The sequence below is a fragment of the Gymnogyps californianus genome, chromosome 14 (assembly GCF_018139145.2).
Source record: "Gymnogyps californianus isolate 813 chromosome 14, ASM1813914v2, whole genome shotgun sequence".
Lineage (NCBI taxonomy): Eukaryota > Metazoa > Chordata > Aves > Accipitriformes > Cathartidae > Gymnogyps > Gymnogyps californianus.
The window spans coordinates 785,983-798,125 of record NC_059484.1 but is presented as its reverse complement, the minus strand read 5'-3'; positions in this window follow the sequence as shown (position 1 = coordinate 798,125).

Below are 12,143 nucleotides of genomic sequence, written 5' to 3'. Positions count from 1 at the left end.
AAAAAGCAAGCTCCCCCCCGCCCCTGATGAGCAGATGCGCTCTGCGATGCTCCGGTGCCCCAAATCCTCCCTCAAGTGTCTTCTGGAGATCCAGAGGGCTTGTCCTGCTGCTGTGACTGCTCTGCAGCTCCTGGGAAACCCGCTGAGCGATAACAGGGGAGGCCGCAGGGTGGCCCTGGCGCAGGGGACATGGGACATCCCCTTATTGCAGTCCTCTTTGCAGAGCCTAGACCAGGATGGGAGATGCTAGATGTGCCCACCACCCCCTGTCCGGCAGGAGCACCCCCAGCCTGACCACCCCCCCTCCCTCCAGCAGCCATCCCGGCAGCCTGGTGCTGAGGAGTGGTGCGGACGGACCCGTGCCAGCCATCTGCTGCAGCCGCCGCTGGCAGGAGGCACCTCGGGGCTCCGCAGCGCCAGGCTGGGGTGCAGCCGGGGGTGGTGCATCCTCCCGGGGCCCTTGCAGCTCTGCCGAGGAGCTGCTGGCTCCCGGTACATGGGGTGGCCTGGCCCTGGCTGCCCCAATGCCCCACAGCCGGGCTCCAGCTCAGGGTGCCCCCATGGCGCCAGCTCCCCCCTCCCCGGCCTGGCTTGCTCCGTGTCCTGCCATCTTGCGCCTGTGAATAATTCACCGCTTCTGTCCCCGTTGTTTCCTTGCAGGTATTTATAGCCTGTGATCACGTCTCCTTGGAGGCAGCTTGCTTTGCGGCGGTGTAAATTTAGCTCCCGCCGTCTCTCACATGTCATGCCCTCCAGTCCTTGCAGGAGCACTTCTGCACAGCTCCTCGCCGGCGGGTGCCGGAGCCCCCACATCCCCCCTCTGCTGCCGCGGCCCCATCGCTACCCCCCATGGCTGCCTGCTGCCCTCCCTGGACCACGGGCAGCGGTCCCGGGGTGCGGCAGTGAGATGCTGTGCCGTGCTGTGCCATGCCGTGCTGTGTGTCCTCCTCTTGGCTGCCCGGCCCCGGACGCCAGGGCAGCTCAGCTCGCCTCCGGCAGCTGCACGGGGCCGCCGAGCTGTTCAGCTGCTGCGGCACGGGGGATGCTTTGAAATTCCTGGGCTGCCATCTGTGCTATGCAAATCCCCCAATCTGACGGCTGTGTGTGGACCCGCTTCCGGACCCAGCGACGGGAGCTGTTATTATCTCGCTCCTCCTCCCTTCCAGCACCCAGCGGCAGATTTGGAGCAGCAGAAACATCACCCTTCCCTGCGGGAAGAAGCCTGACATCCTTTGACAAAAGGCCTTTGCTCTGCCCGAGCTGGGCCACGGAGTCAGGAGGGAATGGGTCGGCTGTGGGTGCTCGGGGGGATGGTTGTGCCACTGGGTCACCGGTCACCTCGAGTCCCCAGGGTGCTGGGTCTGGCTGCCAGTATCACGCTACCCTGCGAGCATCTGCCCTCCCCAGGCAGGAGATGTGAAGCCAGGGCTGGGGACGAGGGGCAGCAGGCTGAGCGCCTGGGGATGGAGCCGGGCGCGTGGCTGCGTGGCTCGGCTGTGCTGCCTGCAGGTGGGCTCCGAGGATGGGGACCGGTGGGGACTGGGGCATGCTGAGCCGCTGGAGCAGCTGACACAGCCGGTGGGGCAGGGTCCCCAGGCTGACCGGTGCGGCAGGGTCCCCGGCACCGGGAACCGGGCAGGAAGCAAGTGCAGCCCCAGGAGCAGCGTGGATGTCCCGGGTGCAGGATGAGCACCGACCGGGTGGGTGGCACTCAGGGCTGAGCTGTTCCCATAGAACACCCCACTCCCCCACCCCAGGGACCCTGTCCCCAGCCTGGGGTCTGCATGAACCACATGCAGACACAAAAAAAGCAGAACCAAGCACTGTCCCACCGCTCCTTTCCCCACCGTGGAGCTGGTATGCAAATACCTCAGTGAGCTGCCCCGGCTTTCCCCCGAGCTCACCCTGGGGTGTGTTGGGAGGACGCGGCTGTACCCAAAGGTGCCAAGATGGCAGTGAGGGGCCACCTTCCCCACCACAGCCCCCTGCTACATGCTCTTTAAATGCTGAGCCGGTGGGAAGGTGGCAGTTCCCCCGCCCGGGGTCAGAGCGGCAGCGGCTCCCTGGGGTGGCGAGGGAAGCGGGGGGCAGGTTTGCCAGCGCCGAGCGTGGAAGGTAATTAATGAGCATCCTGCGCTGCTCCCCGCTGCGCCTCCATCCCCCCGGGGACCCCTCGGCCGGCAGCGCGGGTACCGCCTGCTCCTGCCGGCGTTGGGGGCCGGGGGACCTGGCGGCACGGGGCCTCGTTAATATTTTAGGAGCTCTTTTGTCCGCAGGGGATGGGGAGGCTCGCTCGCAATCGCCTTTCATCTCCGTGAGGCCTCAGCGCGGGCTCCAGCCTCTTATCTGCCGCCTCCTCGCCGCTTCGCTACAGCCAGCTTGTTATGGGGCTTGGGTTTGTTTTTTTTTTTTTCTGGGCAGGGCTGGAAAAAAAGCCTGGCTGCTCCTGGCCAAAGGGCATCCGCCAGCCGCACCGGCGGCAGCTGCCGGAGCATCCCTGCACGTCTCCTGCCTGCCTGCTGCCGCCCCTCAGCCGCCTGCTTCTGGGCTGGAGCCCCTACCCAGGCAGGGCTCTGCCAAGGGGCTGGGGCTGGATGCGGTCCCCGTGGCGAGGCTCGGAGGCGGCTGCTGAGCCTGGGCACGTGTGGGCCCCCATGGTGGCAGGGAGAGGGGGTTTGGGGGGGGGGTGTGTGTGCACTGCCTGCGGGTCCCTGGCCACGGGTGAAGCTGGGGTGGGACGCGCTGGGAGCTGGCTGCGTCCCCAGGCCTGTGCCAACAAGTGCATTGAAACCCTGTCCCCTGTGGGGGATGCCCAGTGTGGCCATGAAACACCAGCCCTGGCGCTTCCCGGTCGGCTGGGATGGGGCAGAGCCAAGGGGCAGAGCCGGGTTGGTGCGAGGAGGAAGAGGGTGATGAAGGAGCAAGTGGCTGGAGGGGAAACAGGGGCCCAGCTGCATTTCTGCTCCCCCTGAGCTGGAGAGCACGAGCAAAGCTGGGAGAGCGGAGGATGCCCTGGGAACAGGTCTGGCACACCCCAGGGCTTTTTCCAGCCATGCCCCATGGTGATCCGCTCTCGGTCCTCTCCTTGGTCCTCTCGCTGGCTCAGCCGATGCCTGGCTGTCCCCAGCTCCCACACTCGTGGGCTCGGCCCCTCTTGGCTTCCCCAGCCAGTGTTGCTCATGGTGCCCTTTCCTTGGTGCCGGTCCCAGATCACCGAGAGGTGTGGGCTGCTCGGGGTCCTTGCCTGGGGTCCCTGGGGACTCTCCAAGTGACCCCCACGGACACATGGGCTCTGCTGGGGACAGTGCTGCATTTCTCTTGCTGTCTGTGTCCATCGTCCATCCCCTGTGTCACAGACGAACGATGCAACAGGACTCACCTTGCCCTGGAAGAAACCCAACCCATGTGCCTGGCCATCTCCAAGTGTGGGGAACGGCCCTGGCAAGGACAAAATGTGGCTGCTCACGTGTCTGTCCCACCAGAGCCGAACCCGTTGCCCAAGCAAGAACTTGGGTTCCAGGAGATCTGGCTGAAGGCCTTTGGGGGACTTTGCTGTCCGTGTCCTGCCAGGGCTGACAGCTTCTTGCCATGGGAAGGTCCTTCGCCATCACCCAGTGATGCATGCCGGGGTTCAGAGCTCCTCCTTCCCACACCCGCACCAGCTGCAGGCACACCGGTGGGGACTGCTGCCATCCCCTGGGGAGGTGGGCATCCCTCCCGGCGCTGGCATCGCTACCTGGTCACCCCAGCTGGCAGGCCAGGCTCGGGGACCACAGGGACGGCTGGCGCCTGCGCTCAGGAAGGCGGTGAGCTCACGGGTTTAATTTTCTCAAGGCTTCGTTCGGCTCTGACATGTGATCCTCGTTACAGGAAGGACGCGGCAAACGTGTCGTCCCCCGGGGCTGGCTGGCTCGACCTTGTGGGAAGAGGTAAGAGCACATCACGGCTTTTCCGCCCGCTGGTGTTTCTTCCAACAGCAATTTAATATCTCCCTGATAACCCAGGCTGAGTTTCAGGCACCATTAAAAAAAAATAAAGAAGCATCTGCTGACAAAAGTACGCATCCTCAGTTGAAGTCCCCGGGTGTGGGTGTGCACGGCTGGCCCCACGCCGCGGCAGGCCGGTGCTGCCCATCGCCAGCCCCAGGCCTGTCCTTGTCCTCTGGCAGGGAGCGGGTTCCCCCAGCCAGGGACACGATGCCCTCCCGGAGAGGTGAGCGGGACCGTGGGGGCTCCCAGTGCAGGGGCTGTCACCCCTGGGCTCTGTGCCTGGTGGAGGGGGAATGGCCCCCGGCCCTACCTAGGACAGGGTGGGAGCTGTCGCAGCTCCAGCCCACCCCATGGTGAAGCTGCCATTGCTCCCCCCAGCATCCCAGCCATCCCTGTGTGATCCCACCCAGCCTTTGCCCCAGGGCAGATGCACGGGGGCTTTCCCCAGCCCTGGGGCAGCTGCAGGGGAAGGGCTGGGATGCTCCTGTTGGCTTTGCACAGCGCCGAGCACAGCCACCGGCCTCGCTGGTGGACCAGCACAGGCAGCAGGGATGGGGCTGGCCTTTGGATGAAGCAGGACTAGAGACAGGCTCGTCTGCCCGGGCATGGCCCTCCAGGCTTGGCTTTCCAGGCTGGTCTGGCCATGCATGTCTCTCCGGGTCCAGGTCTCTGATTGTGGCTTTGTGGGCTCAGTCCCTTGGGCTCGGCTTGCTGAGGTCGGTTCTCCAGAGTTGATTTCCCAGGCTCTTTTCCTTGGGCTCATTTCCCTGACCTCACCTCTGCGAGCTCTCCAGGCTTGGTTCCGTGGGCATGGCTTGCTGGACATGGCGCTCCAAGCTTGGCTCCCAGGGTATGGCTCTCCAGCTTTGGTTCTCCAGGCATGGCTTGCTGGAGGTGGCTCTCCAAGCTTGGCTCCCAGGGTATGGCTCTCCAGGCTTGGTTCTCCAGGCATGGCTTGCTGGAGGTGGCTCTCCAGGCTCGGCTCTCCAGGTACCACTTGCTGGAGGTGTCTCCCCAGGCTTGATGCCTCCGTGGTGGTTCCCCAGCTGGTTCTCAGGGCTGGGCTCCCCGGCCAGCCCGGTGCCAGCAGAGGGCCTCCCTTACCAAACAGAGCACTGCGCCGCCACAAAATTATAAAACATATTATCTGTTTGGCAAAACTTCGTGTAAGGACCAGGAAATGGGCTGGAGTTTGTTCTCCTCCAGAAGACCGGAGACAACGTGTCCCCCCCTGCTTCTTTTTTTAATGCCAGCACTTGAGACGCATTAAAGCCGCGGGAGTGTTCATCATTAAAATGGCAATTGCGAAGTGAGGCAATAAATTTAACATCATAAAAGGCACTGGGAGGGTCTCGCTCATCTGTTGCTCTTCAAAGAAAAGTGTTAGTTGCTTCCGAAAAAAAAAATTGGGAAGAAACAGGTGAGAGGGAAAGGGGTGGCAGCCCTCCCTGGCTGCTGGGGTGCCGCAGGGGAGCCGGTGGTGGGGCTTTGGCCGGGGAGATGTGACCTTTCGGGCTGCCCATCTTGGGCCGGGGCTGCTGGAGGCGGGAGCGTTCGGGCTGTGACTCTTTGCAGGCGATGGAGAAGCGCGGCTGTACCACCCGGCAGCTCTCCCCACCGGGGTTTTCCTCTCCGGGTCCGCGCATCGCAGTGGGGGACGAGCGGAGGAGAGAGGCTGTGTTGTGAACGCGTTCCCTTCTGCTGGGTAGGGTGGCTCTGTCCTTCGCCCCGGCCGGCCGGCGGCACGAGGGGATGTGAAAAACCCAGCGGGCAGGGTGAAAATCAGGCAGGGACCCCTGCTCTTCCCTTAACTGCTGCGGCGCCGGTGGGTCCCCCCGGCCGGCGGGAGCTGCCCTGGGCTGGGACCACCCGGCTCCCGCCACCAGCGCCCGCCGCGCCGGCCCTTGCCGATAGCCATCTCCCAACGCCAGGCTCCGGCAGCCGGCGTCTGCCGGCAGAATTAGCCATCGTATTGGAACCGTTTGCTAAATAATTCAGGAGATTTCTTTCTTTCTTTTTTTTTTTTTTTTTGGCGAGAAAGCTGTTTTCTTTTCTTTTTTTTTTCCTTAAGGTCGTAGTATTTTTCAAGCTGGGTTTCAAGCAGGGGGGGCACGGACACGCTCAGGCAATACCGCCATGTGTTTACAGCTCAGCTCCCGGCGTTATTTAGGGATTGTAAAACCACAGCAGCTCGCTCGCTCCCCCTCTCTCGCCGCAGCCGATTTTTTTCCTCCATGCGGCTCTCATTGCAGCGGCAAAGGTCAGCCCTGCTCCTTTGAAAGCAGCACCCCCCCCCTCCTCCGTTATCAGATTTAGGAATCCTAGGGGGAGGCTGAAGCCGAAATGCAGGCAAAGCCAGCTGGCCGTGGCCCGGCGAGCAGGGGTGCCGGGTGCTGGCCGGCGTGGGGGGACAGTCGGGCTGGAGGGTGGGAAGGAGGGATGAAGGTGGCTGCTGCGGGAGGTGGAGGGTGGTGGGATGAGCCCCCGCACCCGGGCAGCACGGGGGGCAGCAGGGCTGGGAGGGCCGACAGCAGCGAGCGCGTGAATAATGGGGGTGAAGATAATATAGCTGATTAGAGGCGGCTATTGCGAGGAGAGGCTGAGCCGGTCTCAGGGGGGGTTATACTGCGAGGATAAAAATCTCTGGCAGGGTGAAGTGAGCGTGGCTCTGGGGAGGGGGGTGCGGGGTGGATGGGTGAGCCCCACAGCGGAGGGATGGGGGTTGTGGCTGAGGGGTGAGCCACACAGAAGAGGGTTGGGGGTCACGGCAATGGGATGAGCCTCATGGAAGAGGTTTGGGGGGTCACAGTGATGGGATGAGCCCCATGGAAGGGGTTTGGGGGGTCGCAGTGATGGGAAGAGCCCCATGGAAGGGGTTTGGGGGGTCGCAGTGATGGGAGAGCCCCATGGAAGAGGGTTGGGGGTCATGGTGACAGGATGAGCCTCATGGAAGAGTGTTGGGGGAGGTCACAGTGATGGGAAGAGTCCCATGGCAGAGGGATGGGGGTCACAATGGGGGGATAGGGCCCATGGCAAAGGGCTGGGGACCATGGCAGGGGGCTGAGAGCGGGTGGTCCCCTGGGGTGCCCTGCTCTGGGGGCAGGGCACCTCGGCAAGGCTGGGCATGGGGAGGGCTCCCCATGGGGACACGCCATCAATGGGGTGACCAGGGGACGGCAGAGCAGTGGCTCCGGGGGGTCCCTGGGGAGAGGGAATAAGGCAGGAGGGAGCAGAGGAAGGGGTGAGGGCAGGACCCAGGTGTGGGGCAGGACCCAGGCGTGGGGCAGAGCCCGCGTGTGGGGCAGGAGGTCCTGGCAGTGCTGTGGACAGCCAGCAGCCCTGGTGCCGGTCGCTCCCCTGGAGCCGTTCCCTGCTGGCCTTGCCCTACCCCAGGCACTGCTCACGCCTTCAAACTTTGCCAGCGGACGGTTTTTAATTAAAACCAGAAGACGTTGCTCTGCGCCCCGGCCCTTCAGGGATGACCACTGCTCACATCCTCCGCCTTTGGTCTTCCTGGCTGCACAGCTTGACGTGGGGACATGAAAGTTCCCCCCCTGCCAAAACAGCACCAGAAAAAAGGCAGTCGTAAAATGACGCCGCCGAGACGTCCCCAGATGAGGGTCCGGCGAGGTGCTGGCTACCGTGAGCCATGGCCGGAGCCCAGCGGCAGCCTGGGAAGCAGGGCCGTCGCCTTCAGCCCTTCTAAAAATAACAGCTCAGAGCGCGGCAAGCGCCGGGCGCCTAACTGGAACCAGCTTTCCAAACTCCCAGCTGGAAGCGGCTTTCGAAGCCTACACCAGCCTTTCTGGGAAAGAGCAATTAAAAATAGCGAAGGACTGAAAGCGCCGTCCCTGCTGCCCATCCTGCCCCTGCCTGGGGAGGACATGGAGAGCCGGGTTTGGAGGGCAGGTGTCTCCCCTTGCTCAACTTGGAAAGACCAGCAGGGCCTGGAGCAATGGAGACGGGGCTGGAGGAGTGTCATGGGGGGGATTCAGCCTCCCCGATCCCGGGAGAAGGGGGGCAGCGGGGCCGGAGTCCCCCCAGGGAGAGCCGCTGGGGCTATTCCAGCATTTTCCCCAGCCTGTTGCCAGCGTGCTTGAGCTGGAGCTGGCACGCAGCTGAGGCTGCATCCAGGCTGGAGCGCAGAAGGGCAAAGACCGGGCTGTCCCTGGGGGGCGTTGGATAGAGCCACATCCTGCAGCCCCCCTCCAGCCGGCCGGGCTGGGAGGATGGCTCCAGGGCCGGGCGGGGGGCTCTGAGCAACCCACACGGGCTCCAGCCCATCCACCCACAAGGTCTCCAGCCCATCCTTGTTGGGGCTCAGCCCATCCACTCCTGTGGGAGCCCATGGCTGGGATGGGTGTTGGACCCTTTCCCGCACTGAGGCTGGCGATGGCCCCATGCAGGTCTAGCCGGCGGCACCTGCCCGATGCCCCGTGCCAAGCCCGTCACCTCTTTGGTCAACCCTCCATTGCGCCGGCGTGAAGCCTGCAAGCCCCAGCGCTGCTGCCCACTGTCCCCGCTCCTGCCGCACCCCCAGCTCCATGCTCGCCTTCCCCACCACCAGCCTCGTGGCTCAGCCCCTCCCTGGCCGGGGCTGCCCTGGCCCGTCGGCCTGCTTGGCTGCCCCCTTGGCTGGGCACCCTCCCAGGGGCGCAGGGCTGCTCCGGGCATCCGTGCTGTCACGCTTTCCCCAAGCCGTGGGTCGCCTGCCAGAGTCTGCCTGCATTTCCTTCCACCTCCCTAATGAGAGCAAACGGGGCCAGGGCAGAGCCCCCGAAACTCCCCCAGCGGCGGCTCCCCTGGTGTTCATTTCCTCTCCGCTGCATTCGTCTCGTTACGTCCTAATTCCCTAACGAAGGGCCATGAGAGAGGAAGTCTTGCGGAAGCCCGTCCTGGCAGCAGTCTTCCTGCTACCAACCCGCGCATCGGCTCCAGCAGAACATGATTTCCTCGGGATCAGACAAGACCTAGTTCGTGTATTTGGACTGGCATAAACCGCACAGCTCTCCTTCCCCTCTTGATTGAACAGGGCCCCACTCATTCTTCTTCCCATTTTGCATTTATCAAGGTTGCAAACAAGGATGTCCCACGCCCTCCGTTAAAATACTGGCAAAATGCTCATTTTTTCCCACACCATCAGCATGCAGTGGATTTTGAGGTGCCTCCGAGCACCCCAAGCGCTCCCTGTGTGCCGGCAGCCGCCAGCTGAGTGGCTGCCACTGGTACCCACGGCCAGATGAAGTCCTCCTGGTGCCTGTGGGGATGGTGGTGTTTTGGCATCATCCTGGGATAGCAACTGTCCTGTCCCAGCGGGGTTTCTGAGCACAAATGTGAATATCCACCATCACTGGTTTGCCTTAGCAATGTGGTAATGCCCCTGATCGCCTCTTCTTTTTTGCTGCTAGGGAGAAACCCTCGCCCCTTTCCTTTTTTCCATGGTCCAGGGAGCTCCTGCATCCCTTGGCTTCCCTCACCAACTTCTAGCTCCTGCAGACTCCTTTTCCTCCCTCATTGCCTGATAATGGCCTGAGAAATGGGGTGACGGTCCATGTGTGGAGCTGTGCAAGCCCCTCAGGGCTGGGGCAGGGGCTGGAGGAGGGACGGACGAACGGACGCCACTGAGGTTGTGCAGCTGGTGAGGAGCAGATCTGCCACCGCTCAGCAGGGTGCTCAGCCTGGCTGCCTGCTAGCCATCCCTGCCAGCTCGAACAACGGACGTGCTGCCACTTCTCGGTGATAAAATCCTTCCTCCACATACATACATGCACAATCAGGGGCTTTTATTGGGGTTTTTTGTTTTCTTTTAGAGCCAGCCACGTCCACACAGCGACACTGGAGACACTGGGCAGACAGAGCAGCGTAGGCAGGTCTGCTCTGCTGCTGCCGCAGGACCATGGCGTCCCGGCGGGGACGGATGCACACGTGAGCGGGTGCGATGGGGTTACGTGTGGGTACAAGTTTAACGGTCTAGAAGCCTCCTTTGGGGATGTGGAGGAAAAAGCAAAGCCTTGCAAAGTGGCCAACACCAGGGTGTCCGCCGGCTGGGAGGCAACCGCGGGATGCTCCCAGCTCGCTGCTCGGCCGGCTGGGGTGGCCCAGCAAAGCTCAGGAGAACACAGGGATCTGCCCCTGCACCCTTCCCTGAGGAAGGTTTGCTCCTGCAAAGAGCCAAGGGAAAGCCCAGGGCAGGGTGGCTCAGCCGAGCAGTGGATGCCCCGGAGGGGGTGCCCGCAGCAGCGATGGTCCTGCACGGTTCACAAGTGGTTCACTGGGAAGAGGGGCAGCTCACGGAGGGCTCCACCGGGTAGGTGGAGACCAGCTCTGGAGCCTGGCAGAGATCAAAAAGGGAGACGGGGCTTCTCCTGCCTCTTCTGCGCTCGCTGCCTTCCTGAGCATGGCTCGGCCCCACCAGGTGAAGGCAGGAAGGCGGCAGGCAGCCACGCAGGCTGTGCAGGCAGGAGCACAGCAGGGGCGGTGGGAGTAGCATGGTGGGGGGCCCAGCTGGTGCGTGGGCCCACAGAGAGGCTGCACAGAGGAAGGAGAAATGGGAAAACGGCTTCTTTAAATCCCCGGGCTCCGTGTGCGGTGGGAAGGCAGGAGGGGGGCAAGGCAGGGAGGGCAGAGCCCGAGGGGAGCCCCTGCCTCTGGCCCAGGAGGGGACGGAGAGCCAGCGTCCAGGCAGGGAGCTGGGCAGGAGGAAGGCAGAGTCCTTGGGGCTGGACCAAGCTCCAGTGACCGAGCTCCACCGGTGACCATGGGCATTACCAACGCAGCTGTCGGGCTAGAAGCAGGACTCTCCCAGTAGCCCACAAACCCCACCAAAGCTTGGTCCCCAGGAGCCACCAACACACAGACTAAGCCCCTGCAACCCCCCACAGCCCAGGGTGGGGTCCTGGGGGGCGAGGTGCAGGCAGGAGCCCTTTCTCCTGGAGCCGCCGTCCTGCCCTGCCCAGGGAGGTGCTGGGACCTGCCCAAGGGAACAGGCTCCCACTCCAGCATTTTCAGACCTTCTGGGCTTGGATCCTGACTCCCGACGGACCTTCTGGCTCGGGGGGCAGAGCTCCAGCCCTGCAAGGCTGCAACAGGAGATCTCTTCCAGACCGTCGGGTATGTGCTGGGATGATATATGTATGGCCCAGGGAGGGGGGCATGTTGCTAATCTGGATCTGTTCTTCTATATATCCATGTACATCCACCTGTGCATCCTTCCCCTCCTGTTCAGCACCAGTTGTTTCCCTGATTGAAGGTGATGGCCAACGACAGACTCCTCCATTGGCCCGTGAGTGCTGATACCCCTTCCCAAGGGGATGGGAGCACCCGTGAGGAAGCGCAGCCAGCTTGCTGGTGACCACAAGAGCTCGGGTCTGCCCAAGGAGCATCTCTGGCTGCCTTGGAAGCAAAGCCAGAATCCCGGGGAAGCCTGGGTGCTCCTCGCCATGGGATGGTGGTCAACAGCTGGAGCTGGTCCTGCAGTGGTCCAGGGGCTTGCATTTTGTGTTGAGAAGACATCCAGCACTGAGAAGATATCCAGCATACTTGGGACATGGAGAGAGTCCCTTTACAAGATGACCACTCAGTAATACCTTCATGTCTTCAGAGGTGCCAGCTCGGCTCCTCGAGCATGTTGCCACATCTGCCTTGCTTCAAGGGCTTCTCTCTCCTTCCACCACAAGGAGCAGGAGCCTGCCACCTCCCACTGGTGGGGCCACCTGCGTGGCTGTCTGCCCACGGAGGAGCTGGTCCCCTGGGGCAGCTACCCCCAAGAGCCGCTGAAATGCCATGAGCGAGGTCATGACATGGGCAACCACTTCTCGGGACGGCATCTCCTGGGGGCAGCAGCCGACGGAGGGTGGACTGAGACTGAACCGTGAGCTGGGCTTGACCAAAAGGGATCGTTTCAATGAGGTGCAGGGAAAAATGAGCTGGGGCGGGAGCCCTCCGACCACAGGAGACAGCGGGAGAGGGCTGCGGAGGAACGGTGAGGGAGGAGGTGGCACCCTGAGAGGAGGAGCCCGCGTTGGTGGGAGGTTGGATGGGTGAAGGTGCTGCAAGGTGTGTTTAATTCCCTGGATGGCTTCAGCAAAGGACGCCCGAGCAGCACGGCGCAGTTTCTCCCAGCTGTGCTTGTCTGCAATACAGCCATCCCTGCTT